This window comes from Ochotona princeps, chromosome 7 (assembly GCF_030435755.1).
Source record: "Ochotona princeps isolate mOchPri1 chromosome 7, mOchPri1.hap1, whole genome shotgun sequence".
Lineage (NCBI taxonomy): Eukaryota > Metazoa > Chordata > Mammalia > Lagomorpha > Ochotonidae > Ochotona > Ochotona princeps.
In genome coordinates, this window is record NC_080838.1 from 55,570,956 (window position 1) to 55,597,473 (window position 26,518).

Here is a 26,518-nt window from a genome sequence, read left to right on the forward strand (position 1 = left end):
CTGTTTGTGTGCATGTGTAGCAGTCTCAAAAACAGCCTAGGAAGAAAAAACATACTCACGTTTATAAAAGTAAATCTAATCTGGGCCCAGCGCAATAGCCTAGAGGCTAAAGTCCTTACCTTCTACGCCTCAAGACCCCATATGGCTGCTGGTTCTAATCCCAGCTACCCCACTTCCCATCCAACTCCTTGCTTGTGCCTGGCAAAGCAGTTGAGGACAACCCAAAGCCTTGGGACCCTGCACCACATGGGAGACCTGCAAGGGGCTCCAGGCTCCTGGCTTCGGATTGGCTCAGCTCCAGCCGTTGTGGCTACTTGGAGGGTGAATCAGCGGACAGTAGATCTTCCTCTCTGTCTCTCCTCCTCTCTGTATATGTGACTTTCCAGTAAAAAAAAAATAATTTTTTTTTAAAATTAAGTTTATTCCTTTTATGCTTTCTGAATTGGCAATAGCTGTTTTGATCCCCCTGGCACTCTGTTCTTCACTTGCCTTTTTCCTTATCCATGATGCTTCTGGTTATGTCTCTTGATTATAATCATAATGCATGCTTTTAGTCAAGGCTGTATTCACGTAGTAGAAATTACAATATTATTACTTTTTCAATGAAATCACATACGGAATTGTCATTGCCGTTATTAATTCCCTGACTGAGTGAAGCATGTGACTTTATTTTCAAGTATTAACCTAATAATTGGTGGGTATTTATTATCTCCAGTGTTTGTGAACCTGTGTTCAAATTTTTAGCAACAGTTTTCCAGCAGGATAAAACAAATGACATAAGTGTCTTTCAGGAAATGTGTGTTATTGTTGTCAGAGAACTCAGATCATCATTTGAAGTCTTCCTTTTCACATTCTCTGATATTACCAACCTACCCAGTCTTGGTGACCTGTTCCTTAAAAGAGAAAAAGTGATGAGAAGATGCACATCTTTACTTTGACAACAACAACAACAAAAATACCGAAAAATAAAAACAAGCAAAAAAAAACAGTGAATGAGAACTCTCTTACTTTCTGTTTCTCTAATAATAATTTAAAAAGGAAAAGTAAATAAAAATTGTACATGCACCAATACCAAATTGCTGAGTTTGTAAAAATACCAATTTTTACAGCCTGCTGAACCTCCAAATATATGTACACGCACACATAGGTAACTCTATAGAAATAAATCTTAAGAAAGTAAATTCAATTTTGTTTGCAGTTTGCCAGCACAGCATTTATTTATTTTCTAAGTACAACATTCTCTAAGAAGAAACCTACTTTCAAGACTTCAACAGATATTCATTGAACACCTGGGATTTTTCAATCACTACTCTAAGATCAGACAGGCGATAAAGAAAAGGACAAGTCAGGCAGCGTTTTTGCTATCCTTGGAGATTACAATCTCATCAGTACAAGAATGTGGTAGAACAGGGAAGCTGACAGACTAAAATGGGTTAACTGCCACATTAGTAAGATAACTTAAGGGGGGAAACGTGCTATGAGAAGAAGAAATCAAAATCACAGTGTGTGAAAGGAGGCTTCCATGGATTCAGTATGTCAGAACAGGATTGTGATTCTCTCTGAAACTCTATCTAGAATCTGAGTGAGGTTCCAGCTACAGTTGTGTGAAGATCCTAATCGGGATCAAGCACGTTCTATTCCTGTGTAGGTGGGACAGAAATTAGAGCAATGTGTCTGATAAGAAGTCTAGGGGAAGACAGATGCTCTAACAATTTATTTTATGCCTCCATTAATTTCCTTTTAAAGATTCATTTAAACTTTCTTTTGATTAAGATATTTATCCCTGATGTCAGAAAAAAAGCATTTTTTTCAACCAAGATACAATAATATCCTGGGATACAGTCCCTGCACACTCTGGTATCATTGACAACACCAAAATTGAAACAAAACAAATGGGTCAGAGTCAAGGAGGGTGCTGCTGCTCAGTCTTTATATAGGTTAGAAAATATTATACTGTGGAAGGATAAATGGTTTATGTGAAAACTGTTAACTCAGTAGTATGTTTCCGTGAGTCTATTTCCATCTTCGGGAACAGAAGTAGCAGGTGGGGAAAATGCAAAACACAGAACTGTGGGACCCTCGCTGCACCAGCATGCAAATTATTTAGCTGTGCACCACTTTACTGAAGCTTTTACTGCCAGGGGTCCCTGAACAAATCATTTCCATTACAAGTCTGTTCTAATAACTGCTTTGCTGACTCAGCTACCTGAGTGTAAATATCATAGAAAAGACAGGGAAATGAAAGCTAATTTGAAACAGTGAAAAGGGATCTAAGAGGAAATGCCTCCTACCATTCTTATAACTCTGATTAAATATCAGTTTACCTTAAATTCTTATAAAGCCACTGGATGAGAAAAAAATTCATTTTGCATATCACTCTATGTTGCTAAAGCTCCCTATCTGGAGCCACAGCTGTTTAACCCCCTACTGATGCAATACATGTATTAGGGAACCTTCTAATTATAAATACATATGTATTTTTACAGTATTTGGAACTGGGAGTGCCATAAATATCAAAATAGCCATAGTGAATTTCACAGCATTACAGTAAAAGTCAACCATTGTTTATTCAATAGAGGTCTTAGTGGGTAGTCCTGCAGCACAAATGAGACCATGCACTGCTTGTTTGTGATACACAGGAGGTATTTTTCCCTGCCAGAGCTGATGTTTAGACCTATATTCTCTCTAAAAATCCAGCCCTCACCCTATGTCCTAAAGCTTTTCAATACAACAGGCTGTTGAATTTAACGAATGGCCTACAGGGGAAAAAAAAATCCTTTGTGTGATCTGAATGGTGACACTATTAAAGTCAAAATGGAACAGGGATGTAGATGTTTGAAATAACATTAATGATGTATTTGTATATTATTACATTCATATCTAAATGCAAGATATAGATGTGATTGTTACAAGTGAGTTTTAAACCTGCCTAATTACATATTTCAAAGCTGATCAAAGTAGATTTAAAGGACTATACATTGGGAAGAAGCAAGCTGCTGCCTTTAGAACAATTTTGGAATTAATGTAGTGTTGAATGTAAACTCCATCACAATTAACGGTAAAAATATGAAAACGTATTTTAAAATATACTGGCTTAAAAAAGAAATATCTGATGAAAGCCAGACTCAATTGTATTTCTGAGAATATAACATACATGATATCCAGTCACCTTTTGCCGTCTGGTGTAAACGTGCGCATTTTTAAGAAACAGCAAGTTCTCTTAAACATCATGATTTCAAAGCTCTTTTTTTCTTTTTTCAGTGATGCTGATAGATCAACAAAACTTACGTAAGATTTGCTTAACAGTCAACAATAACTTGTTTGGGTCATAAAAGACGCATGTAAATGCAAAGGTCAAAATTATCAAAAAGACATTTTAACTTGTATGTTTATGAGTGTGTGGGGGAAGAGGAGTGAAGTGGGATCCTGGGAATGGAACTATCTACATTAAACTCGTTTTTGCTTCAGTAGACAGTAATTACCACTATTTATAATGGTGACAACATTTCTTCTGTGTCCAAAAATATACATTTCTGTCTTTCTTCCTAAATAGTGTTTATTTTTCTGTCTTATGTTGCTACAATATATGTTACAAAATTTATAATCTACCATAAATACTTTGAAAAGGAATCTTTCTGTCCAGAACTCCCTTGTCTCTTTCTAAGATAGGCTTCATGGAAGTTACTAGGCCGGAAAAATTGAAAAAAAAAATACAGATACATGAATTCATTAAGACAATATGGTCTCTGTTATATAGATGGAAGTCTGAGGCTAAAAAGGGATGAGAACTCTACATAACCAAAATTCAGTATCAGAAGATGTAGCCTTCTTCCAAACTGGAGTGTGTCTTGGGTAATTTTATAAAGAGTGAAAACATTAAAACCCTGATAAAATCAAGGTTATTTATCACTTGAACCATGTTCCAAAATTAAAAGACTGAATATTTCACCGAATAAATTGAGACTGAACAACCGAGTATCCTAAAGAAGTTACTAAGCCCTGTTTCAAAATACTATGTTACTAATTGTTTTCCTCCAGGAGCAAATGAATCATGATGCTCTTTTGATTCTTCTGTATTTTAATTTATGGAAGATATGTGCATAGTGAAAAGATTAAGCAGGGTATTCATTTAAATAGCCTTAAAAACGGGCAATGAAGCCTGCCTTCAATTTGATGACATATGCTTCCTTCAAATTAGAAAAGGATAAATTTAAAGATAACCTCTTTTTTCACTGTCTGATCATCAGCAAACTCGAGCTTTGTTAGAAAGAATGCAAAGGCTCTGCCAATCCTGAAAACTCCGTTTTATCAGCATCCCTGCTAATTTCAGCAGTCAGAACACAGTAATACAGTACAGAAAGGTGACCTTGAACACTGTATCTGGACATTCTTGTTTAGAATATTTTCATAACTCAACACATTTTGCTAAACTGAAAGGCAGTATACATTGAGTGGAAAATTTTAAGCATTCAAAACAGGTAAGAATACTTTTTGGATCTCAGTCAGGTCCCCTATCTGTCTTTTAGGCCCATCTCTCGCTGCCAGTCCAACTCATGATCACGTTATTATTCTTTGTTTTCTTGGTCATCTTTGCCATCTCTCCCTCGTTTTAAGTCACTGTTTATCCTGACATCCAGTTTTATATGTTGCTATAACACATCATACATTTTTGTGCTTTGCTACTTTTAACTTCCTTTATGCTCTTTTTTGCTTTTTACACTAAATAGCTTGTAATCCTAAATTGAAAAAAAAATCGAAGTTGTGAAGTAACCATACACGAATTTCAAAAATCCACAAAACTCTAACTATCAACTTATAATCATTTACCTGACTGAGGACACTACAGCTTAAGGAGCTTGACAAAAGTAGCAGAAGAACATCCAACGATTTATTTTCCAGAGCTCTTAAAAGCCAAAATTCCTGAGCACAGATAAAACTTGTTTTACTATTGTGTGATTATTTGTCATGGTGGGAAAGGCTCACATTTAACAAATGTTAACTCTTCTCTTTCTGGTTGCTATGATTTGAGCATGATGTGACTCCTGAATTCATGCATGATTTTAAACCCTACATCATAAATGAATGTGTACTAAAAAAGCAATTATGGTGTTTAGGAGGTAGGTCTGGTAGAGCATCTTGAAGTAAATGAGAACTGCCCTCAGAAGGTGATTATCATGACAGTGTTGGTTATGAAATTTCTGTGTTGGGCTCAGTATCATGCTCTGCCTTCTGATTCACATGTGGCCTTTCCTATACTGATGCTGTAACCATCTACAGATTCCAAACCATTTCAAATCCAAACCCTTAAAAACATTAGCTACATAGATTCCTTTCATCTAAAAGTAGCTTAACTCTGAATTGTGTTAGTGACAAGAGGCAGATCAATCTACTGATGCTCTGTTGGCCCGTGCGAGGCTGTAACGTAAACTTTCTTCCAGTGAGACTTCTGACAGAATCATTTCTGGATAAACATGGAACATTGACTTGTGCATATTTAATCATATGTACACACTAAAGCCACTCTGGGGATCTCTTTTATGTTTTAAGATTTATTGATTGCTTTATTTACCTGAAAAGAGTTCACTCCCTAAATGGCTGGAACTGCCAAGATTGGGCCAGAGCAAAGCCAGGAACCAGGAGTTTCATCTGAGTCTGGAGTCATGATGCAGGAGCCAGCACACTTGGGCCATTTTCTGTGGCCTTACTAGACCATTAGCAGGAAGCTGGATTAGAAATGGAGTAACTGAGGCAGGAACCAGTAGTGCCTCTATGGGTTGTCAATGCTGCAGGTGGTGGTTTTATCTGTTACTCCAGAATGCCAGCATCAGAGTTCTCTTCTGTACCAATACTAGAAATCAGACAATGTGCAGCAATACTCTCCATCAACACTCCCAGAAAGTCAAAGCTTCCTAAGAAAACTTCAGGAGTTTGCAGCAAATATAATGCCTTTATTGACACCATGTAAACTGTACACTTTGAGGAAACTCAGAGACTCTTCTGCTAGCCTACCCATATTTCCAGCAGCATGATCATATTTAAGCAATCAAAAATACCTCTTACTTGGAGTGGTTACCTACAGGAAACTTGATGCATTTGGGGAATGACTGTATGAAATGTCTATTTTGAGAAGTTGAATAAGAAACCCTTCATAAGATGTTTGAAGATCTCTTCAAGTAAGAAATAGTCCTTATAATTCTGTTGCTTCTATTTGATCTTACATAGTTGTTATAGAAAGCCATCTTAGCAGCTTTACTGCATCTCTAGAGAGAAGCCATATTCACCTCCCTTGCTACTACACTTTACCTGTGCTGAGATTTCCAGGTCCCATGATCTTCTTCATGTGACACCTGTCCTCTGTTACCTTCCGTCATATATATATATATATATATATATATATATATATATATATATATATATATGCCATGATGCAATTTACATACCAACATGAAGTGTCAAAGCATGATTATTGTCTCCACTGGCTGCTCTGGCATCCCATGTGGGCACTGGTTTATTTCCTGGCTGTTCTAGTTTTGAGCTTGCTCACTGGTTATGGCCTTAGAAGGCAGTAGAGGATGATTCAAGTCCTTGGGCCCCTGTACCCCTGTGGTAGACATGGAAGAAGCTTCTGGCTCTGGCATCAGAGCAGCTAAGTTCTGGTCATCACAGCCATTTGGGGAGTGAACCAATGAATGCAAGATCTCTCTCTCTAAATTTGACTTTCATGTAAAAGTAAATAAATCTTCTTTTTTTAAAAAGAAGATTTATGTGTCTCTAGGTGTTTACACTGCAGCCAAGAATTAGACCACCACAAAGGGGAATGTTGGCTTTCACAGTTTATTTTCCATAATGGAATGGAGCAATTAGATGTGCTCTTGTCTTCAGAATTTCGAAGAGGGTCTAGTCTTCCTTTACTCCTAAATCAAAACATTTTCAGGTCTCTCCCTGTAAGAAAAGGTTTGAGCTTTACATATTATACACACAGTTTTTATTTCAGTTAATTGGCTATTGTTTGAAAAGAAAATAACATTGTTTATCTCAGACCTTTTTTCTGTGTAATACATTATATTGATTTATAGGCCATTGGAGTTCATAATGATAAGTCCATTACATTAATTATGTCTTCTTCACATCCCTTCCAAATAAAATTAATTTTACCTTGCAGTACACATTATCTTAAATCAATAAAATTATTTTACTATGTTTGTATATTAAATTTACAAATTTAACATCATAAATTATCTACACAATAATGTTAAGCACTTGTTTTTACAGAAAGCAGTTATATCATCTTTTAAAAATTTATTTGCCATTAAAAAAATTTCAACCAGGAAACTGTAGCCCATTTTAAACATTGACAGTGTTAGGTCTAAATGAAGAGAAAGGCCATTCCACAAATAAGAGTGTGAATAACACTCAGGAATTCAGACTCCAGAGCCATAGCTGTGATTTCACCTGCAAAAACTGAGATCAACAAAAAGGGCAAAATGAATAGAACCATCATATATATTTTTCATGTATCTACTGCACAGGTTTTATTGCTGTTCCAAATACACATGTACAGAACCAGTTCTAACACAAAGATAGAAACTACTAATATTTGCTGAGTGCTTAGTATTTGCCAAGTACGATGGAAAGTTATTTATATGAATTGCTTCCTTTAATCAGAGCATAAATCTGTGAGGTACACACTATGCTATTTCCATTCTAAAGCTGGGAAAAGAGTTTAAATAACTTGATTATGGCCCATAGCCAGTCAATGGAAATAAATACAAGTCTGTCTGATTCCAAAGTTTATTCTCTGAATCACTACTTTACATTTCCTATTTGTGAAGAACATTAAGCTCCATATTCCTTTTTTAAAAGCAGGAGTTGAATTTTTAGATCAGTTTGACTTAATGTCATGTGAGACTCCATGCTTATTTCTCTAAAACTATCCCAGGCATACTCTGCCCCTAAAAGCAGAGGATAGAAGAAACTTGTTTTATAATCATCTGTGTGTCTTACCACCTCCATATCACTTCCACAATTTTGAAACATTTGTGCATTATTAATAATCTATTCATTCTCTAGAGTTAATAATTCCCTCAATTCTAAGAACCTCTAATGAAAGCACCATTATTAGATTATAAAAATTCTAAATCAAAGAATAATCTATGTACTCCTGTGGAAACAGGTCATATAAAGTGTATTAATTCTTTTGAAAAAGATATTTCAGGGATTCAATTGCTTTTTCATGAAATATCCAACACCTGCATGAGTTAATGAAAATGGATGATTAGCGTTGTTAGACACTGGAGGATAGTTGAAGAAATCTTACAGAAATGCCATGCACATGTGAGAAATATCCAATATTTTAATTGGAGAAGGGTATACTTTTTAAACCTTCTGGCTATTACATATGAAAGTAAATGTGAATTTTATCAAGAAATTCAGTAGAAGACAACCCTATTGAATTGACCTGGATGTTGATTGAAGATAAACCTAACATATATTTGTATCTAAAGAAACTGGTTAATTCAAATGAAATGTATCTGTTTTAATTCAAATGAAATGTATTGTTGAATTTTTACTTATGCATTTAGCAGTTTTTCAGGCAGTGTTACAGAGAGAATTTCCTGTCCATTGGTTTACTCTGCAAATGTCTCCATCAGCGAGGGCTGGGCAAGACTAAGTCAGGAGTTAGGAGGTCAACCTGGGTTTCATGCATGGGTAAGAGGATCCCAAGTATCATCTGCTGCTCCTCAGGCACCTCAGTAGAAGCTGAATTGCCAGCAGGATTTAATTCAAGTACTCCAGTATAGGATGTGGGAGTTGCAAGCCACAGTTTAACCCACTATACCACAATGCTTGCCCCTTTGTTTTAATTGCACTTATCTTTGAGGCAACATCTCACATTCTAATACAAGTAAATAGTGTGTAATCATCAGATGAGGATAACTGGTATATCTATCATCTCAGAATATATGATTCTGTGTGTTGAGACAGACACAAACTTTGATCGAAATAAGCCACGCAAATTTTCATCTTCAATATTGACGCTGTTGTCATGATCCTGGTGTCATGCAATAAGAAGTCCTGAAGGATACGTTAGTTTTGCATGTTCCACTAAGAATCACGATTCACCAGGGCATGTGACCAGGGTGACATTTACACGAATATCTGGTGGGCCTTGGAGACTTTGTCCATGCTTCTGTTGCTCAGTTGGCTCCAGGACAGTAGTTGTTACCTGGAACATGTAACACTCAAGATGTGCTCCTAGCATAACCTGATGGAGGTGAAAACGGGTCCCTATAACAGTGAAGGATTAGCCAGGTCAAAAATACGAACCAAAGTTTTTGCTAAGAACCCCTGCTCTATGATAATGGAAGCAAAACTGGAAATAAAAGATTAAATTCTTCTTCTGTCCTCCATGTAGAGTGTGTTGAGTAACCAAGGTGCACATTGTAAGATAGGCAATGAATGTTCCCCCTGGCTTGTCTTGAGGTAGTCACTGTCATGGCAGGAACAGTGATGATGATCCAAGGGATCATGTGTGACATGGAGCTGATCCTTGCAGGAGTCGTGGTTGGACCAATAAGCAACCACAGGCTCAAACCCTCAGAGAGGTCCTGAAACAGGTCAGAATGTCTCTGCCAGCCTTCAGGAGTGTGAAAGAGGGGAAGACAGTCACTATCTATTTTGGTAGTCTTTCCTTGTAAGCACATTCAAGCGATGCTACTAAAGTCTATTTCCAGAGAGCCCGACAGGTTCTGTTCCTGGGTGAGTTCCTCCGCCTACCCATTCGTCTCTTACTTTCAACCTGCCTGCTGGCATTCTTATTATCTCTGCTCAAACCTTTTGTTGCCCTCTTCTGTTTATAATCCCTAACCTTGCATCACCACATGTTGTGCCTCTGTTTTGGTTTGTTTATTTGGTTTGGTTATAAATCAACTCCAGTGCTCCTCCTTATAGCATATTTTAGTCTTTCAAAATTTTTCATTACTGCAAATTGCAAGTGTTTCATAGAGCCGTAAGAACATTATATTTCCCATCCTCTTGTCTACATGTCCAACCTTTTCTTCTTTTCCTATTTTAATTTTCACAACAACACATTTTCTTTCTCTTATAATCACAAGCTTAACTCACAATTAAATAAGAAATTCAAGCAGGGGAAAGTAGAGAGTAACTGCTCCTCCAGAATATAGACAAGAGCTGTACACAATGATTAAACTTCAATTTGTCAATTTTGCTCATACATGTTACATATTTTGTACTGTGTATATTAGCTGCCAAAAACCAGGGAAATCATATATTTGTCTTCTGGCTTATCTCACTAAGCATATTGGCTTCCAGTTGGATCTATTTTGTTGCATAATAAAGGATTTCATTCTTCTTTATGGCAGATTGTATGCCATAGTGTGTGTATATCACATTTTCTTTATCTAGTCATCAGTCAGTGGGCATCCGGCTAGATTCCATATCTTAGCTACTGTGAATTTAGCTGTGATAAACATGGGGGTTCAGAGAACTCTTTCAAATGCTGGTTTCATTTCTGTCAAATGGTAAATCTATTTTCTGATTTCGGAGGAATCTTCATACTGTCTTCCATAATGGTTGTACTAATTTAAATTCCCATCAACAGTGGATAACGTTATGCTTTTCCCCATATATGGTAGCCATTATACTTGGGGAGAAGTAAAACCTAAGTTTGTTTTTTGTTTACATTTTCTCTACTGTAAGTGCTCCTGAGCATTTTTCGTGTGTCTGTTGTTGCCCATTCAAATTTCATCCTTTGAAAAATGCTTCTTCGTACCCTTTGCCCACTGCTTAACTGGATTGTTTATTTTGTTGTTGTGGAGTTTATTGAACTCTTTATAGATTTTGTATATTAATCCATCACAAGTTTCATGGTTCGCAAATAATTTTTCTGACTCTATTGGTTTTCCTTCCACTTTCTCAAGTACTTCCTTTGCCATACAGAATGAAATTTCTTTAACCCGATGTAATCCCATTTGTCAATTATTTTATTGGCTGTGCTTCTGGGTTTTTCTTTCCAAGAAGTTCTGCCTACACCCATGTCTTACACAGTTTTCCTCAATGTTTTTCTGTAGTAATTTAATGGTAGCAGATTGTAACTGTAGCAGCTTGATCCATTTGGAGTTGATTTTTGTACAAGCTATAAGGCAGGTGACTTTTTTCATACTTCTGAACATATAGATCCAATTAACCCAGCATAGTTTTTTGAAGAGCCTATTATCTCTCTAGGAATTGATTTTATCTGGGTTGTCATGATTATTTGGTTGTATATGTGTGGATTTGTTTCTATGGTTTCTATTCTTTTCCATTGGTCTACATGTCTGTATTTGTGCCAGTACCAGGCTGTTGTAATTAAATTACCCTGTAGTATGTCTTGAAATTTGGCATTGTGATGCCTCTGAATTTAATGTGATCTCGATCAAAATACCAATGGCACTCTTTCCAAATTTATAAAAAAAATGCTGAAATTTATATGGAAACACAGGACATCCTGAATAGCTAAAGGAAACTTAGGCAGCATTCTATTCTCAAGAAGATACTGGTTTGTTTCTAAGGGTATTCATACATTGATGGTCATTCTTGCTTATTGAATATACTGCAATGCTAATAAGATGGAAGTCATCTAATGTGCATCTTCATTCTCAGTTATAGCTTCCAGGTGAATTTTTGAGCTTTATGTCTAATGCTCTGTGTGTCCCATATTGCTGCTCTCCGACCATCACTATCACCTGTACAACACTATATTCCTTATCCCCATTGTCTGTCTCTTATCTCTAATTTCTATTTGGCAATGTCATCATGACCTTGGAGCTAGTTTCTTTTAGAAGTAAAGTATGTCATTTTTCATATTGTATTCAAACAATACATTGCCATTTCAAGGACTAGTACATTTACAAATACCAGACTATTAGATCCACTTAAGAGCAGTAAAAGTGAGGTACTTTCTGATGTAGAGAATATGGATAGGAACAAGTAGAAATAAGAATAACCAACAAGGGAATATGTTATTGAGTTACTGAAGTTCAAAGGTGTGAGTAGTACTTGACCAGGATACTTCAAAGGATTATTCAGATATAAAGGAGAAGAAACATGATATTTTTGCTGATGTGTCTCTTTTTTTTTGAAAATGCCTCCAAAAATACATGTTGAAACCTAATGATCATTGTAGTGATGTTATAAAGCCTTTATGAAGATAGATTGAATCATGATGACTACTGGTTCATGAAAAAGCTGGAGGGAATTACTGTAGGGCCGTTTTCACTTCACCCCTTCTATCATGTGTGGACAGAGCAAAAAGTCTCTCACTGGACAACAAATGCTAGCAACTTGATCTTGGCTTTCCCAATCTCTAGAATTGTGGGCAATAATATTTTATCATACAGAAACTGTTCGTGCTCAGATATTTTTTAAGAGCAGCAACATGGAATCAGACAATGTCTGTATTGCATTGAGGGGTTGATGGTAAAGAGGGACATTTTAGTTACATTTACATACTTTCTGTGTTGTATTTGACATCTTTTTAGAATACCTACTTGGACTTAGCTAATTCTGTGTATATAACTTATTAGAGATTTTCCTTCAGGATTTTACACAGTTCATTGTGTAATTGTTGTGCAAATAGTGTGTAAGATAGGTATTTTGAAAACATCTTTTAATCATGTTTTGAGGTAAAAATAAAAAAGCCAAATTTAGAATTTCCTGGCATGGAGTTAAGACTACTGTGCTCCAAACTGAGCTTATCCAGTTAACACAGATTTAATCATAAAACCAGATTCTCATAAAATATCTGACAAACCTCAAACTAAAAATCAAACCTTGTTGTATCTATGATATCACCTGATAAAGATGTAAACATTTTTAACCTGCTATTCCTCCTTCCCTCCTCTGTTCTTCTGTCCCACTCGTATCCCTGTTTTCCCTTCTCGCCTTCTCTCCTCCCTCCCACATTCTCTGCTTTTATCCCTCCCCTTCACCTTCCTTCCTTCATCTTTCTGCTTTGGTGGAACCATTGCATATTTTCCTAGTGATTGCTGTTGCAAATGCCATTTCTTTCCCCCGGACGCGTGGTTCCCACTCTTTCATAGATTTCCATGAGTAATATGAGAATCAGCTGTGACTATCCTGTCATTAGGGAGCTGTAAGCTTTCAGTATAAAGAAAAATTTAGATGATTTCCAAGGTGGATATATGGATTCATACAAGCACTCTTTGTTGCAAACATTTTGTTCTTCCAAGTGGTGCTAATAATGCAAGGGAAAGAATGAGACACAAAATGAATGCACATTTTGAATTTTTTCACATCTCTAAAACAAATTTTAAAAATAAATGTTGGATACCCAAAGAAAAGCAAATTTTTCAAGTCTCTGAAAGCTGTTTCCTGCATCAATAATTTCCGAAGGTTTCAGGGTTTGAGAATTGATTCCAGTAGGAACAATACTCAGGAATTCTTCCTCGTTTTCGAGACTAGAATATCTACATATACTTCATATTATACACTCTTTGCTTCTATAGTTCTCTGGGTCCATGATGGGGATTGGATTTTGAAACTATTACATATATCTTTTTATATTTTCTATCTTGCTTATGAGATTTTGAAAGTTTTTGAAAAAGAAAAAAAAGGTGACTTGTTATTTACCTTATATTTCTAGTGACTGTGCCTGGCACTATTTGATAATAAATTTCAAGTAAATGATTAAATATTTTCAAAAATTGGGGGAAATTTGTTTCTCTTTTTACTGTAACGTGAAGTAAATAAAGCTTTCAGAATTACAGATAGAAGAAACAGTATCAAGCAACTTTGAGGTGATGAGAGAGCCACTAAAGAAGGTTTAAAAATGATTGCATAAATTGCTGTTGATGTTATATTGGGACTCTTAATTGACTGGGATGATATTCTACCAGCTCTAACTTCGGACCAGAAATGGTCTCCCCAAGAAACTGTTCAACCCATCTGGACAATAAGTAGCTGGACTCTATGCTTGGTATACGTTTGCAAGGAAAGAATCTTGATTGAATTTAAACTGTAATACTACATCAAGGTGGAGGAATCCACCAGGGGGGAGGGGTGGAGGGATTCCCAGAGCCTAAGAAACTGTCACATAATGCAAAATAATTAATAAAAAAAATGAAAAAAAAATGATTGCATAGCAGTATGATTTGTTTATTCTTTGCATTATTTTCAATGAATTTTGTTTGTAACTCCTCTAAAAATGTTATTATTGCAGTAATAATAATTTCTTTTGCTCTTTTGGTGTGCATTTGCAGCAAAGCCTGCAGAATAAGCCTGCTAAAATGTAGGTCAAATGGTGTCGCAGCTCTGCTCATAATCCTCCAATTGTTTCTTAGTTGTGCTCAAGGTTTGCCCTGTCAGGTCGCTCACTCTGCTCCGAACTCCTCCACCCTGAGGCTCCTCCTCTGTCCTAACTCACTGTGCTCTGCCACGCTGACACCAAGAGTAATCCTAGCTCAGACCACTTGTCATTGGAGTGGCCCCTCTGTAAGGGTGACCCCTAGAAATCTCATGCCTTTCACCCTCACCCCCTACCTCCTTCATGTGCTTCTGTCAAATATCATCTTTTCAGTGAGAATTTCCTGAGCATCTCCTTAGGACTCCCACAGCCCTTCACCCTATACAAGTCCTGTTCTTTCTGTTATGGTCCCTTTACATTTCCTTGTCATCTATCACTGTCAAACATGTGACATAATGTATTTTATCTGTCTGTTATGTCATCATAAGAGAAAGAACCTCAGGATTTTTTGTTTTAGCTTTCATTGCTATAAATTCCAGCTCTTAGGAACAATATGTGGGACAGACGATGGTGATTGGTAGTTTTGTGTGTCAACTTGACTTGGACAGGGAATTCCCACATACATGGTAAGTGCTATTTTTGATATGTCTTTGAAGGTATATCTGGATGAGATTAACAGCGGACTGACTGTTGGCCTTCCCCAAGGTGGGTGAGTGTCATTGATTCCATTGAGGATTTAAAAGGAATGAAAAGTTAGTGTAAGGTCAAATTTACTTTCTGCTTGACTGCTAAGCTGCGATATCACATACTCTCCTTGGTGTTCTTGACTTTCTTGTCTTCAGACTAGCACCCATAGCCACATACCATTATGTTTTGGCTCCCAGACCTGCAAACCATTCAGCCTGCTTTTCTGGGTTTTAGTCTTTTAGGGCGGGGAGAGACCATGAGCTTCTCAGTTTCCATAATTATATGGGCCAATGCCTTATAGCTATATATATAAACATTTTGTATATGACTTTTCTTGGTTTTGTTTCTCTAGACAACCTGAACTGACATAGCAGGCATTTTTAAAAATTAATGAAAAAATAAAAATTTATAAGAGATCTCACAAAATCTTATTTTATATGTGTATGTTATCCAAAAACATTATTTTTCATGCTAAAATACATATTCAGAGCATAAAAATTATCTCCATATTTGATACATTATGGAAATTTCTTATGGATGAGAATAATTCTCAAATGAGTTTTAAATACCAAAATGTCCACCTTAGTCTATGATGATGACGATCAACAAAGATCAGCAGAAACCATATCTCATGGATTTTGATGCTTTTGTTAGTTTCATCTCTTCAAAACACTTTCTTCTGATTAAATTATTCAATGACTCAGATCATAGACTAACATCACTTTCTTCAAGAAGGTTCTTGCTTTTTTCATTTCTTTAGCGACACATTAGTTATTCAGTAGCATATTATTTAACTTCATGGTGTTGGTAATTTCTTTTTCTTCCTGTTGTTGATTATGTTTTGTGGCTTTTCATTTAAGGGGATATGTAGTGACTGTTTAATGGAGACTATCATATCCAGATGTGAGGATACAATGCAGTATGCATCTCTATTTCCAGACAAATATGGACTCCCACTGAAACTGTTTACTATATCTTGACAATAGGATGCTGGACTCTCTGCCATTGTCCATGCCCACAATAATGAATAATATGACTGTGTATGAAGAACTATATTGTAGTAATGATATAGAGGAACTCAGTTGGGGGAAGGGAATTGGGGTGGGGATAAGGGAAATCCCAGGGCCTATGGACCTATATTATATCATGATAATAATAAAAAGAAGTAAAATTTTTAAAAAGATGGATAAAAATTCCAAAATGATAAATTCCCAAAGAATATCTTTTGCTAGGTTAATGCAAATGAAATATTCAATATTGTGTAAAGAATATGACGTTTTCTATACATCAGACTACAATTATTTTTGAAAACCATCTTTTCTGTTTGCATTTCTTTGGTGGTTTTGGTTTTAATCATGAGAAATGTCTCTATTGCACATTTCAGTTATAAAGGATATTTCCAGGATAGATCACTAGATGATCAAGACATTTAATGATGAAATACCTATTTTTAAAACTGCATATAGTGCAATATACCCCCAAATTACCATACTGAGCACCATCATTGTGAAATAGTTCTTTTTTTTTCTTAACTGACAAGCAGTGTATTATGCTAAATACTAAACTGTAAATCAATGCCAATGCAATGACAAATGCCTTTGCAAATTTCAGCTTTTTCCTAAGACACTAGCTGATGTTCCAGTTTATCATAGATTTCACGTGTGCCATGAAAATCAGCTGTGACCACCACATCATTAGATAAAGGGCCACAAACTGGCAGCGGACAAACAAATTTGGATGACTTCCAACAACTCAGAAAAGAAAAGATTTAACACACACTGATTCCACCACCCCTCTGGCTAGCGAGTCAAGAGGAAAAGATTGCAATTGAGTAAAACATGAGTAGACTTTCTAAAAGATCCTGAAGATTGTGTTTTGTTGTAAGCATGAGTGGATCAGGGAATAGCTGTAGGTAGTAAGAGTTGGAATTCTGCTAACAATCTCTGTTTTCAGGATTTCCTGCCTTTGTAATGCTTCTTTTTAACACTGATAACGAAATCAAGATGTGAATTCCTTCCAAATACCCAGTCTTATCCTGTGACCTCCGCCTGGTGAACAACCAAACTCTCCACCCTCAATCAAATAAGTGCAAACCTTTTCCAAACAAATATGCCTCTGAGCCCGGAAGACAGTGCTGTACAGAGTTATTTAAGCCAGCACAACTGAATATTAGTCATCAGAGCAACAGATTAACCCTGTGCTGCTTCCTCAGATAATGGCAGTGTTGAAGCAATTTGTTCCACCCGTTTGATAAACCTCTTGGTTTAGCTCATGCCCAACCCCTAGCCCCCGCCTCTGACTGTCACGATATTGCTTGGAGTACATGGAGAGTTGATATTGCTCCTATTTTCCAGGTCTGGGGAGGGCACAGATAAAAATCCTGGAACAGTACTCGTGGTCGTATGATTAACTCACCTGAATACTTTATGTGTGATCGTGAGTTTTATATTTTTCCATCAAATATAAAGAAAGACATCTCAGAGGGAATTTTCATTTCTATTCCTAAATAGTATTGATTTTTACTTACACCATCATTTCATTTCTCTTTTTACGTAGTTTTTGAGAAATTAAAACTAATACTCCAAAATCTATCTGAATTCCAGTAGGTAGTATAGAAACTGAAAATTGATGAGCTACTGAAAATTCATATTTAGAGAGACTGAAAAATGTCAAACAGAAAGTCACATTCTGCTAAAAAAAAAAAAAAGCCATTGTGTGAACGCTAGAAAAAGTGTTTCTTTTTTCCGTTCCTCAACACAGCAGGTAAGGAGTATCATTATCCTGTGCATCACCCACCGTACTCTGTCCTGCCACAGTTCAGATTATGACAAGGGCTAGATGTCATTTTTGAATAACATAAAGCCCACAACTCTTCAAATATAACAGAAAAAAATATTCTCTCCATTGAAACTAACAGAAAAAAATAGGCCTGATATTTTGTGCTTTCAGAAAAAAAAATGTATTACTTTGGTAAATTCCTAGATGTATCTGCAGAAGACAGCAATGTTCAGGGGACAGGTTGACTTCTGGACACCTGTTAACTGATGGAGAATAAGGGACAGGAAAGTTCTGAAAGAAATACTTTGTTATTCATTATAGGAACAGCTCTCAGTAAGATTCTAAAAGAAATAACAAATATTTGGTTGTAATTTAATCTTTGTTGCTAAGATCACATACATTCTAAAATCAAAGTTGCAAACAACAAAGTTGTATTATTTTGTCATACCAAAATATCTAATTAATCTGAATTGGTGCTTTTAAAAAAATATAAAAGGTATCTCAGCTTCCTCTGCCATTTAAATTTCTACTTTGCCCATTATTGCCTGTCGACTGTTGTTTCAGGTATTTGTCTTTGCTATGATGACCAATAGCAGTGACATCAAATTTCTTTTATGTTGAAACATTTATCATTGTCATGTGCTCCAGGTTTTTGATAAGAACATACGAATCTATATTTTTCTTGGTGTCTCCTTTCTGAAAAATTTTTCGTAGCTTCTTGCCCCCTTAGCACAGATTCTGGCCAGTAAGGACAGTGTAACACTATCCCAATGGCTTTGAAAACAGGTACTTTTGTTCCCAGCGCGGTGGCCTAGTGGCTAAACTCCTCGCCTTGAACACACTGGGATCCCATATGGACACCCCGCTTCCCATACAGCTCCCTGCTTGTGGCCTGGGAAAGCAGTTGAGGACGACCCAAAGCCTTGGGACCCTACACCTTTGTGGGAGACCTGGAAGAAGTTCCTGGCTGCTGGCTCCGGATCCGCACAGTACTGGCTGTTGTGCTCACTTGGGGAGTGAATCGTCGGACGGAAGATCTTCCTCTCTGTCTCTCCTCCTCTCTGTATATCTGGCTTTGTAATAAAAATAAATAAATCTTTAAAAAAAAGAAAAGAAACCAGGTACTTGGTGCATGTAAATATGGAGGTCATTCATCTAAAACAGATGGGTGACTTATGCATTTTTTTTTTAATGAGGGTGAGTCCCGTTTAATTCAGGTTTTTGTTTCAGGAGTCCAGGGCACTTTTGGAAAATAAAGGAGGCTTTAACTTCATGGAAAACAAGTTTGGCTGAGCCATTTTACTCTTAACAATGATATTGGGCTATCTCCATGATTTATCTCCATGATTCTTTTAAGAACAGCATGAATTGGTTTTATGGTAATATTTGGCTTCTGTGAAGTGATTATTTTGAAGCCTAGTTCCTTCAGCATTTCATACTCAGTATTCCTAAACGCTACCAGATAGGTGTGTCTATTTCCTAACCCTCATGCAATCTATAAATCATTTCTGACACCTCTTTGCCCTCAAATTAATGCATTTTTTCATGTGTATTTAGATCAATAGCAGCCTAGAGAAAGCAACTCTTCAATGTAAATACTTCATATGCTTGATGCATAATTTAACCCTTTATTACCCTGAGATCTGCTAAGGACACTTGCCAATTTTCCTATCAGTCGTAAAATCAGTCCTTTTCATGTGTCATACAAAGCAAAACAGGCATTGTATCGTCTCATGAGTGTGATGAAAGCATTAGTTTCAAATTTTCAGCAGGAAGAGACAATTCGTCTTCTTTCTTATTTTGAGTAGTACACAGCTTTAGACACAATCAGTAATGATTCAGTATACAATAGGAAAAAATAAACTTATGTATCTGTGTCACTGTAACTTTTCATCATTCTGTTTTCTCTTGTTTGGTGGCCAAGTTCAAAATAAAATCAAATAATAAAAATGTTTCAAATACTCTTTGGGCATTGTTCCAGTTTTTATTTGTAGATTTCTTATTTCTAAAAGTAGATTAGCCATATTTTATTGTATGTAACACCAAATGATTGCAGATAATACAAACAGAAGCTTCATAAAAATTTTCAAAGGAGACTATCAAAAGAGTGAGAAAGCAACATACACAATGAGAGAAAATATTGACAAATAATATATCTGATGAGGAATTATTACTCAGATTATATAAAGAACTCCTGCAACTCAACAACAACAACAACAATAAAAACAAATCAGATCGAAACTGGGCTGAGCCCCTTGGCATACTATTGACCCTACGATGATGAGTGATGATTTTAGGTCAGAGCTGTATTCATCTCTTGTTGGTCAGATCGGCCCTCCCGACCAAGGCCTGGAGCACTAAGAGCATCCCTCTCCCTGGCTGCAGGATTGATGCAGGCTTTCCGGCACGAAGCAGCACCTTGACCAGTTCAGCAGCTCCTCAGGGAAAGCAAACCTGTGACTTGGTGGCTTCAGCTATCTGATAAATCCCTGACTGGTACTCTGTTCAAAGCATGTGCCTAACACCTTCACTTAGCCCCATGCCCTTTGCACCACAAATAAAAACCTGTGTTTCTGTCATATGTCTGCTATAGCTGTGGCAGCATGACACATTTTGCTTATACAGGCAAAACTTTTACATTTTTTTGTCTAATCATTCAGTAATGAACACTTAGTTTATTTCTACATCATGGCTATTGTAAATCATGGGAATGGTGCCAGTTCCTTTTGTACAAAAATTCAGAGGCCATAGTGCATGATTATATGGCAATTTTTAATGTTTTTAGGCATTACCCTAAGTGCTTTCCTGCAATGATTGTGCTGATTTACGTTTCTACCAACAGCATGCAAGAGTTTCTTCTCTCCATCTCCTTACCAGCATGACAAATTTCTCTTTGGTTCCTTTCCCATTTTTAAAGTGGGTTTTGTTTTGTTTTGTTTTGTTGCTATTGAATTGAATTCCTTATATGGAAGGATGAATTAACAAACTATGGCATGTGTACACAATGGATTAATACTTAGTCTTATGGATGAACATGGAGGACATGATGCTAAGTGAAATAATCCAGGCAGAGAAGAGAAATACCACATCTCTCCATTAAAAAATTGAGAAGCAAGGTAGATGCCGGCAATGTTAAACATCATGATAAAAATCATGTCACAGTGAATGCAGCTATCAGTAGTCACATCTGACTCTATAAATGTGTGTGATAATATTTCCTCTATTAAAAATAATTTTAAGAAGAAACATAGAGCAGTGTACTGTTCCCTGGGTACATAATATTTATCATGTCTCTGAGGAATGAGGACTCTTCAAAAACCTATTGCCCTGCCTGAGGAACCCAGTAACGTGGAGGTACTTGCCTGTTTGTAAATAAACACAGATCCCTGGTTCTAAAAATCAAAACAGAACAAAACAGAAAATGCGCAAAGACTTGAAAAATATTTCTTTAAATAAATTACACAAAAAGCCAGTGACCTCATAGAAAAGATTCTCAATATCATTAATCCTTGGGAAACTATGAATCAAAGTCATGCATTTCACATCCTTTAATATGGCTGCCAGTAAAACAGGACAAAATAAAATGCATACATGGATATTCAGAGCAGCATTATTCACAAGAGCCAAGAGGTAGAAACAATCCAATATTCATTAATAGAAGAACATGTGGGTCCGATGTTGTGGTATAGTAAGGTAAGCTGCCACCTTCAACACTGGCATCCCAAAGGAGCGACTGGTTACAATTCTAGCTATTCCACTGCTGATCCAACTCCTGGCTAATGTGCTTTGGAAAACAGCAGAAGTTGGCCTAAGTGCTTGAGCTCCTGTAACAAATGTGGAAGACGGCTAGATTTCCAGACTCCTGACATCAGCCTGGCACAGCTCCAGCCATTTTGGACATTTGAGGCATGAGCAAGCAGAGGGAATCTCATGACTCTCTCTCTCTCTCTGTGTAACTCCTGTCTTTCAGATAAATAAATAAATGAATAAATATTTTTTAAAAGATGACTGTTAAATAATGTAGTATATCATACAAGGATATATTATTTGGTTTAATAAGGAACTAAATTTTGTCACATGATACAGTATGAATTGATTATGAAAATATCACATTAAGCACAAGAAGCCTTATATGAAAAGCTCATGTAGATTAGGCCAATTTGGAGACAGAAGGTAGACTAGAGAGGTACCCAAGGACTTGGGAAAGACAAACTGGCAACTATCTCATTGGCACAGAGCTTCTGGGATGAAAACTTAGTGAAGTAGAAAATAGTAATGATAACACAAATTGGGAATTACGTAAAATCATGAAAAATACACTTGAAGTGGTTATGATGAAAAATTCTGCTGTTTATGTTATTGTTGTTTTTAAAAACGGATGAATTTTGAAAGAAAAAAGTGTGTTGAGACACATTGCCTTCTAGGACCTAGGATGGGTTAGACCATACCAGTCCAAGGAATACATTCTCTTCTGTGACATTTTCTGTGTGTTTTCCTGATTTTTAGTGCCTCTTTGGCTTTGACAATGGACTACTTTACTGATTGTGCTTTTTATACACTTTTAAATATTTGTTTTTATTTGAAAGGCTGATTTACAAAGAGAAGAACAGACAGAGATCTTCCATCCACTAGTTCATTCCCCATATGGCCATGATAGCCAAAACTGAATGGATCCAAAACTAGGAGCCAGGAACTTCTTCCAGCTTTCCACATTGATTCAGGGGCCAAAGGACTTGAGCCATCCCGGGATATAAGCAGGGAGCTGAACTGGCAATGGAGCAATTTAGGATTTCATTCAAGTAGCATTGTTAGAGGGAACACATTTTCATCATATCTTTCCATATTGAAAAAGCTGACTTCCTCTGCCTCCAGGAAAAGGATATGATTCACCAAAGTGCCTAATCAGAGAGAAACAAATTCCAAACACGCTTGTGTGAGCCTTACCCAGAAGTAGGTTCTTAGGTCTGTGTGGGTGTGCACTTAGTTCAGAACTCATCTAGCTCTTTTGATGAGTACAGCTTCATTCACTGTAAAGTACAGTAAAAGGGTTGAAATATTGTTCTCCACCTGACTTCTTTTCCATCAACCTCAAGTTCTTCTAAGAGTGGAGCAGAAGGAGGCAGGTTATGTCAGTATTGATCAAGAGTATCTTTAACTCTCTGAACTTTGTGGTAATAGCTGGAAGTTACTACCATCTAACATGTGCATCAAATTAATTCTGGGACAAATGTTTGACATTAAGGCACAGCTTAGGATACTCACATCCCATATTAAAGTGCCTGGGTTGGAGTTCTGTCTCCTTTCCCTGTTCACGCTTCTTGCTAATGTATATCCTGGAAGATTCTGGCAATGGCTCAAGTTGTTGGGCCTCTGCCACCCACATTTTGTTGTGTGCATTTGGAGAATGTACCAATAAATGTCTTTTCTCTTGCCTTTCAAATAAGCAAATAAATAAATTAAATTGCACAGGAGTACTGAAGCATGTGTAGGACTTCATCACTAGCAAATACATTAAATGTATTCCCAAAGTACTGTTAGGTAACTGGGTTAGTGGGGGAGGGTTACTTATTCTAATAGGACTGAGAGGCACTGGGGTCCTTACCAAGAGGTTTAGTATTTGAGCAATAAAGAAAAGAAGGTGGAGTGCTTTCTTGCCACCCAATCAATAGATTATAAATATCTAAAATAATAATTGGATTATTGTATGTCTTGCTTTTTAACTGAAAATACACTTCTGACAAATTTTTTAATTACAGGAAACAGGCCAAATATGTATGATGTTTGGTGCATCTTATCCTTTCTGTTGGGAGGAACACCATGGTGTCTGAACGTCCTTATTATCAAATCTTCCCTTCATTGGAGCTCGATACTATTTCATATAGTCCTGTCTTTTCATGAAGTCCTTTCCATACTATATAAGGTAATATATCTCTAGCCTCATTTATATTAAAATGAAGATTAAATAGCAAATCAATTATCTAATTTGATGTAATATTATTGCTTTAATTTTTTGTGCTCAGAATATCAAAAGTAGATACTTAAGTGATATAATGTGGTTAATTTCTTAACATCCTAATACAAAAGAATGTCATTTTTTTCTTCCAAGTTACATAGGTAGTTCACTTCTGAACTTCATAACCTCTAACTTATCTTTCGGCGTCAGGTCCTTCCATTAATACATTTGTCATTTAACAAGCAGGTGAATGGGCTTTCTCTATTAGTCTCTGAATTTCTCACCTTCAAATAAACCAAAATTAAGCTAAATAAATAGATGTTTTTTAAGCTATTAAATCGTTTTTCAATTTATTTTGATTTATGATGAAATTTTACATGATTAATTGTAATAAATATTTCTTCTATTTCTGAGAAATAAGAAAAACACTTTGAAATCGTTTTCTACTTGTTTTTAGGAAAACAGCATTTTTAGTAAATGGCCTAAAAATTCTCAGCTGTATAATGTGTTTTGAGTGAAAAAAATTGAGAAAAAATGGCACTCTTATGACTCCTACAATGCTGATACTGAGATAATTTATGTGATTATTTATCAGCTAGGAATACTCATCAGTCAAAACAAAGCAAAAAATAATAACCAAGAAACAAAAAGTAAAGCATAAGTCTCAAGATGTAATAGTTGTATAATTTTAGGACAGGGAAATGCTTCAGAGCACAGAGGCAAACAAATTCTATTTGCTATTGGCTTGTTATTGTTGATCTGCATAAACTCAGGCAAGTTATTAATTTGTTTAGGTCTCCAATTTTCTATTTAATGCATTTTCTATAGAAATATTTACATTCTTTTTTCCCTGGGGATAGCTGAAAGCATTCCATGACATAATAATAGCAAATATTAAGAACTACTGCTTAATTTGTACCTACTATCTAGTGCTAATTATGTATGACATTGGGATATCAAGTGTTCAGCAAATAAAATTTATTTATTAAATAAAGGCAGATTTTTTAGTGAATGTGATTTTCTACACAAAAATTAAACTATCTCAATATGAAGATTTTAAATAGGCATTGTAAATGCTACAATTTAATATACTCACAAGAAGTGAAAACAGGAACTCCAATAAATACTTTATGACAATGTTCATAACAGTGTTACAATAGCCAGAGGTGAAAACCATCCTTCTGTCCATCAACAAATGATTGTGGCTTTAAAAAAAGTGTTACATAATGGAAAAAATATTCAGAATTAAAATCAACAAAATATAGATACATGCTACAACCAGGCACTAACAAACAAATGTATGATTCCATAAATCTGAGGTACTTGAACTGGACAAATTAATAAAGACAGAAGTAGAATAGGTGTTCATAGAGACGAGGCGAAGGAAGAGAGCTGTGGGGAGCTATTGTTTAGACATTCTGCTTGGGGTGTTGATGGAATTCTGAAAATGGATAGTTATAGCAGTCATGCAACATCTCTCATGCGCTTATTGCCACTAAATTGTACACTTAAAAAATTAAGGTGTTTTATGTTACATATATTGCACTCAAATTTGAATTTTTTGTTTATTTGTTTAAAAGCCAGAGAGTCAGAAAGAGAGAGACAGAGACAGAGATTGGGAAACACAGAGAAATCTGCCATCTGCTAACTCAATCCCTATATATGGTAACATTGCAAAGCAGTTCTATTGGAGTAGCAGGGCCAACTCCTGGGCAACTACCTGCAATGGCCTAGCATTTGCATTAACAGTAGTGCCAGGACTTGAGCACAAGCACTACTACAAGCATCCCAACTGTAATTGTATCCGCTCAAACACCCACTTGCAGACAGTATTTTGAAGTGAATTTTGTATTTTTTTTCTCTGTGCTTTTTAGTGCCCAAAATATTTCTAGCACTAAGATTTCCCTGCAGTTCAATATTGGGAGACCTAGGGGGAATCTTTTGTGCCACCCAGATCCAACTTGGGAACTGAAAATCTTCGGTGGCTACTGGAATTGCTGTAGGCTGATGATTCTCATTTTTCAGTCATGGATGGAAGCTGCCTCCCACAGCAATGTAGTCGTTCAAGGTCACATCCTTCTTCATAGGACAGCCTGTACGCAATGAGCAGTTGAAGAAGAAATGTAAAGATGTTCATCTTCTTGACATAACATGGGACAATTTGAAAGGGCAGCCATCTGAGCTGCATGGAAGGTCAGCTGAAGCCTTTGTGAAGCTGCACTGCAGCCCAACCTCTCTCTGTTCATTCTTGTTCCATTATCTGCCACACCACAAATAATGAGTCTTGTGCTCCCTAGCACACTTCTTGTGTGCTGGCAATTCCTCCTTACTACTATACTGAGAGAGTTTGCAAGTTCAGGCTTATAATACAAAAAAGAAATGGACCACATTTTTGCCTTCCATTTAAATTATTGTGCAAGTAAATCTTAGACTCCAGTTCATATGTTTAAGCACATAGTGATTTCCTGAATGAGAAAGAGGTGGAGATGGAGATTCAATGTTCTTATTAATGCCTATTTCGTTTTGATATTCTTAACAAAATTACAAATATGAGTTAAGGTTTATTGTGTGTTACATAATCACCACAAAAATATTGTAGGGGTGAATAGAACTTATTATTTTAGGCTGTGACAAGAAAATCTGCATAAGGTCCAAAAGAGAATAGGAAACATCTCGATCAAAGAAGCTTAACTTAAAAAAAAAAAAAAGTAAGTGGTCGAATATTTTTCAAGGGGAAAGAGAGAAGCTGGCATGATGGTATACCAGAATAATCCTCCACCGCATATCTCTGGCATCTCATACGGGTGTTGATTTGTGTCCCAGCTGCTCCACTTCCA

General features: G+C 36.3%; 1 long non-coding RNA gene across 1 annotated transcript in view; it reads left to right on the forward strand.

Moving 5' to 3' along the window:
• LOC131480823 (uncharacterized) overlaps window positions 1-23,642 on the forward strand; it is a 33,564-nt gene extending 9,922 nt beyond the window's left edge. Inside the window, exon 3 of the long non-coding RNA XR_009245844.1 lies at window positions 23,492-23,642. This is a non-coding gene — a long non-coding RNA (uncharacterized LOC131480823). The remainder of the gene's footprint in view (window positions 1-23,491) is intronic.
• The last annotated feature ends 2,876 nt before the right edge of the window (window positions 23,643-26,518 follow it).